General features: G+C 44.7%; 1 pseudogene; it reads left to right on the plus strand.

Moving 5' to 3' along the window:
- Nucleotides 1–3,195: 3,195 nt before the first annotated feature.
- On the plus strand, nucleotides 3,196–4,276 carry LOC138664999 (ras-related protein Rap-1b pseudogene; annotated as a pseudogene).
- The last annotated feature ends 2,050 nt before the right edge of the window (nucleotides 4,277–6,326 follow it).

The following is a 6,326-nucleotide window of genomic DNA, read 5'->3' on the forward strand; positions in this document are numbered from 1 at the left end:
TTTTATAGAGCAGGTCGTTATGGACGCAGTGATACCAAATATTGGTTACTGTTATTGTTTTTGTTTTTTTACATAAATACATGTATTTATTGGAAACCTATCTTTTTCTCTTCTTTATTTGAAGATTTAAAAAAATATATTTTTACAGTTTTTTTTTTTTTTTTTTTTACTTTTTACATTGTCCTAGGATGGGGCATTACTGTATAACATCAGATTGCTGATCTGATGTTCTGCAATGCAGGGAAGGAGGCGTCTCAGGTCCTGCTTTCTGCAGGCACTGGGAAGCCACCATCCCTGCAGGACCTGGAAGGACCCCGCGGCCATATTGGAGCTGGGGGTCTCCCTGAAGACCATCAGTACAACACGATCGCATCATGTTGTCCTGATGGAAGCATGCAGGGAGCCCACTCCCTGCGCAATGCCCCTCTATGTCGCTGTCACTACTGACAGCGGAATCAGAAGGGTTATATGCCTGCGATCGGTGCTAGCATGGATCGCGTGATGATCGCAGTGCTCAGCGTGAGGCCATGCAATCGGTGCGCCGTACTAATACTGCTGTTTGCGGGAGCGCAGTTCCTACAGAGCAGTACTAGTACGGCTCATGTGGGGAAGGGGTTAAGGTCATTTTGATACAACCCATTTTCTCAGCTGCACATCTAGCAGTCCTCGGAATGCGGAGCTCTGTATAACCCTACCCACGTCTCTGATTGGCAGTTTACTGTGTATACTGTACATAGACAGAAGGCTTTCAATCAGTGGTGGGGGCAGGGTTATACAGAGCAGTTGATTAGGAGGCAAAAGACAACTAGTCATGTAGTGATAATCTCCTGGTGATAAAACACTGATTATATTGAAACAGTTGCAGCACCCCAGAGTCCTGGTCGTTGCAGTAATGTCGCTCTGCCTCTAAGGGGAGCGATGTTATGTCCGATTGCACTAAAGGAGTTCACCTGACCAGGTATCACAGTCACACACTACACTTCACACTCCGGCCACCAGGGGGAGCAAAAGGCACTATGTACTAGGCCACTCCTCACACTGGTAAAACTGGGGGTTGGATAGGAAGTTAGGAGAACGCAGCCTGGGAGAGCTCCAGGGAGGACTTGTCAGAACTGGGAACCTGGCAGGTACCTAGCAGAAAGGACAGATTGTTACGGGACCGCACCTGCACTACCTTGCGGCGGTATCTCAAGGAAGGACACGAAGCGAAGGATATTGTGGAGAAGTGAGAAGTGGGATCATAGTACGAAGGAGATAGAACCAGTAGGAGTCGTGCCCCGAGATTGGCAACATCCTTCTGAGGCGTGTAGCCGGTGACCGGAGCACCGAGGAAGTAACAGACTCCACGCATTACTTCAAACAGCGGCAGGACAGTTAATTACAGGTTGGCTGTCTGACTTTTAATCACCTAAAAGGACATAGGAGGCAATCGTTGGAGAGGGGCGTCTCTAGGGTCCCAGAATAACTCCAGGCCTACCTGTCATAAAGGTGCGTCCTAGCCATATAATCTGGGGGGCGGAGAGAGGGAAGGAACAGATACGACAGTTGTGAGGACTATCCCGTGGTGCTCAGCAGGGAAGGACTACAACACACAGGCGCTAGAAGGTAGACACTGATTCCCACCTGCAAAAGGAACTCTGGATGTGCCTTCGGACCAGCCGGTCTCAGCCAGCCCCGTTAGCAGTGCTCTGGACTGCGGACCCTGAAGCCTTCAGTAAAGGTAAAGAGACTACAACCCTGTGTCCCCGTTATTCCTCGCACCTTGCACCACGCACCATCAACTTTCATTGAACGCCCCTTAACAGGGTCACGGACCGGGTCTAGCCACCGTGAAAACCCCGGATCGAGTACCCCGTGGCCCTGTGTCTGGGGGCGCTCCACAGTAACACAGCCCAGTAAGTGATACATCGCTGGAATCAGGGTCTCTGTCCATACATCATGCTGCTCTCAGATTATAAAGCAAAAAATATATAGAGGAATGGCAGAACACAGAGTATTGGGGGGTCCTTTTAACTCTGAATTCTGAATTAGCGTTGGCTATTATAGCTCTTGTGTGTGGAGAGGTCGCAGACTCACATGGGCCCAAGGGATCCAAAGAACCCTGTACCACATACTGTATGACATTTTTGGAATAAGGGATTTTCTTTATAGTCAAATGCAGTTTATCACACAAAGCAATAACCTTCACACGCGAGGACGAGCTACATAAGTCTCTGTAAGGCTATGTGCACACGTTGCGGATTTCCTGCAGATCCGCAGCGTTTTTTGCAGTGCAGAAACGCTGCAGATCCGCAAGTGATTTACAGTACAATGTAAATCAATAGGAAAAAAAAAATGCTGTGCTAATTGTGCGTAAAATTCCGCGCGAAAACGCTGTGGATTAAATGAAGGAGCATGTCTTTTCTTTTGTGTGGATCTGCGTTTTTGTACCCATTCCATTATAGAAATCCGCAGGGGCAAAAAATGCAGTAAATCCACACAAAAAACGCGTCAAATCTGCACCTGCGATTTCTGCCAAGAAATGCAGAATCCGCACAAAAAATTCCTGAGGCAAATCCGCAACGTGTGCACATAGCCTTATAGGACACAGAAATCTGGAACATTGGAACTGCTGCACCATGTTCAGCACAGTGTATGCTGCATTCATATGCCACACTGGCACTGTTCAGGGGTATGTCAGTATTAATAAGTATCACTGCGTGCTGCATCACAGTGTACACCCATCCACATACAACTGGGAAGAAGGAGACTTTTAAGTCTTTAATATTTCTGGTGCATACTATCTTTCTGGTGCATACTATCCAGGTTTCCCTACAAACAGAAGAATTGGTCTGATGGATTCAATATATATATAAATGCAAACATGACATTATATCCACAGCAGAAAAGGACATGAACAAAATGGACACATGAATTTTCCTATAAGAAAATATCGCTTTATTAATCTGACAGCCATGTGGCTGGTGGACATTTTTCTAGATCAAAGCCAGGAGGCTTTATGTACTAAAATTCCTGGTATGAAACCACACAGCATGATGAATCCCTAGTGGTAGTGAAAAGGTTAACACAAGCATCTCAAACACAAACATCAGAAGCACAACATGGTGACAGGTCCTCCTCCCCTACAATCCCGCTTCAGGCAGCGGTGTCTGATTGGATAAAGGCAAAGCAAGCTCATAAAAATATGAATAAATAGTGAGAGTGCTGCGAATCTGTGCACACTGTTCCAAAGCACAGGACATCAGCTTGCTCTTACTGTATGACCACTGTGCAGTGCAGATATGTCACTATCTGTCAAGGAGAAGAATCATATCAGGTTGGTGTTCCTAGGAGCAGCAGGGGTGGGCAAAACCTCACTCATCCATCGGTTTTTGCAGGACACCTTTGATCCCAAGCACAAGAGGACAGTGGAAGAGTTACACAGCACAGAGTATGAAACTACTGATGGAGAAGAAGTGAAAATTGAAATTCTGGATACCACCGGCAGCTATGAATTTCCAGCTATGAGGAAACTAAGTATGAGGAGCGGAGATGCTTTTGCTCTGGTTTACTCTGTGGACAACCCAGACTCTCTTGAGATTGTAAAAAGGTTGCGAGAAGAGATCCTTGATGTAAAGGAGGATAAATGTCCACCAATGGTAGTGGTTGGCAATAAAAAGGACAATGTTGATGGCCAGAAGGTTTTTCGGGATGATGTGATGACCACGGTGGAGCTGGAGTGGAACTGTCGTCTACTGGAAACCTCTGCAAAAGAGAACTTAAATGTGACTGAGGTCTTCAGAGAACTGTTGAGAGAGGTCAACCTTCCCAGTCGACTAAGTCCTGCACTGAGGAAAAGGAGAGAGACTATCCCCAATGGGCAGAACCAGAAACCTCCAATGAATAAGACCAACAGCTGTAGCATCTGTTGATACTTGACTCTTCTAAGACTTTGAGGAAAAATAAAACAAAGTGGAATGTGTGGGTAGTAATACAATATGGAAAAAGCTATCCAGTATAGAAAGAACTCATTGTCATAGAAGTGTTTGGACAACTGGGAGGGAGGCTCTGCCCAGAAAGCTAGCACTCTCCTGAAAAAGACATGGTTTATTCAAAGATTAGCCAGTCTGAAGTTATTTCATGACTTGTCCATTGAGAGATCAAAGTAGACACCTCGTATCTTGTAGCCTATGGGACTGCATTATGTTATTGTTGTTGGTGTTTCTATTGCATATGAGCAATGCTACTTTTCACTGTAACCACAATGTGTAATTTCTAATAAAGGTATTGGAAATTACTTCCATATTGTTTCCTTACTTTAATATTGCAGGGTGGAAGGAGCTAGGTAGATCATTTATCATGTCATACATATGTTGTAATGTGGTTTTACATTGCTAAATTTATGGTGGATCTTTTCTGATTTAGATGTACATATTAGCTGTAGTTGTAATGCATCTGGTACCAAAAATGACATTGATCCAAGTAGTCGTTGTCAATAAAACACAGATGTTCTTGTCAACATAAAGCATAAATCTAATTAAGTGCTCTAACAGCCCTGGATACTATATCCAGCATTTCCCCCATGTCGCTGGGAGCTAATACCAGGGGATGCTCTTCAAGGGTTGCTCTTGTCAACAGAATGGTAGCTCCAAGATCAACAATGAAAATCCTTATTCTATCCAAGTCCATAGAGAAGAGACTCTTCTCCCCTTCCTCCATGGCTTAGTGTGCATATTAGATTTTTAGGATGTTCCTATGGGATGAATGCACTGTGAATGAGATTTCTTGAAAAATCTGCAGTGAAAAAGACATATGTGAATGTACCCTAAGGCTTTAATTACGGTAATCATTCTCTACTTCAGAAAACGTGGTTGTGGAATAGAAATGAAAGGGTAGAACACAATAAACCCAGCCATGTATATTATCAGCCTGTACTGCCGAATGATAGCCTACAATTTGGGGAACCACTGTATGTGATTTTCTGATATATAAAAGCAGATTGTGCCGAGCAGTATATACCTTATAAAAAAGAGATGAAATGCTCATTAACTCAGATAATACTGACATTGTCTATAGGAAGACTGAGTTTAACCGAACAGGTTCCTTTTCTGAACTGTAGTCCATGCATTAGTGTAGGTTTAACTCATTGATGACCAGATATTTTGGCTTTAAAAACACTGTATAGAAATTAATGGGTTCTGAACAATGGGTGCAGTTTATTTATTACATCATCAAGGTTATATATGTACCACAACAATAGTTTAAATTGTTTATATATTATTTTGATAAATTACATGAGAATGGAGATAATCATGAACAGCTTATCCATAGGGTTGGGGGAAAGCTTGACTGGGGGGGTATTAATTTATTTTTTTAGTTATAGCTTGAACCTGAAAACATAATGTGATATATATTTACCTATCACTATAGGTTTTCTTTGAACTAGTTCAAAGTAGCCCTAGTAAAGGATTACGGTCCTACAGCCTCTAGAGGATGCAGCTATGTGACATGATGGCACCATTGCTGTAATCAAGATTCCATGGATCAGTGAAGAATTTCAATAGTGAGTGCCTACAAACTTTTAGCCAACTAGTTAGGGAGTTTTTGTGGTCCTGGAAGTGGCACCATACACTTGGAATCTCTTTGATTTGACCACTCAGGGGCGCCGCTATCATGGGGCAAGTTGAGCCATTTGCTTCAGGCGGCAGTCCTCACTGAAAGACAGGGGGTGGCAGAGCGGTGGTCAGAACACCTGGTACTGACTCTCCATAATCCCTGACATTTGCTGTCACTAGTGCGGTGCTCGCGCCCCTGCTCACAACCCACGGTGTGCAAGATCAGCTGGTCATCCCTGCACCCGCAGAGCAGCACACCACATATTGGCTGCTCTGTGCAAACAGGATCTGTGATGAGGTCACAGGAGGGGAGGAGTCAGGGGTCACAAGATCGGGACCTCCATGGATTGCAGACTCTGCTGTGCTGGTTGCCATGGTAAGTGTGTGTATGAGGTGTATGGAGCGGAGCCGTGTGTGTATGAGGTGTATGGAGCGGAGCTGAATGTGTACGAGGTGTATGGAGCGGAGCAGTGTGTGTATGAGGTGCATGGAGCGGAGCTGAATATGTACGAGGTGTATAAAGTGGAGCTGAATGTGTATGAGGTGTATATGGCGGAGCCGTGTGTGTATGAGGTGTATGGAGCGGAGCTGAAAGTGTGTGAGGTGTATGGAGCGGAGCCGCAGGAGTACGGAGTGTAGCCATGTGCGCAAGGTGTACGGAGCACAGCCGCGTGTGTAGGAGTAACTATGTGTGGCCATTATACAGTATGGAGCATCATGTGTGACCATTAT

This window comes from Ranitomeya imitator, chromosome 2, assembly GCF_032444005.1.
Source record: "Ranitomeya imitator isolate aRanImi1 chromosome 2, aRanImi1.pri, whole genome shotgun sequence".
NCBI classification, from domain to species: Eukaryota; Metazoa; Chordata; class Amphibia; order Anura; family Dendrobatidae; genus Ranitomeya; species Ranitomeya imitator.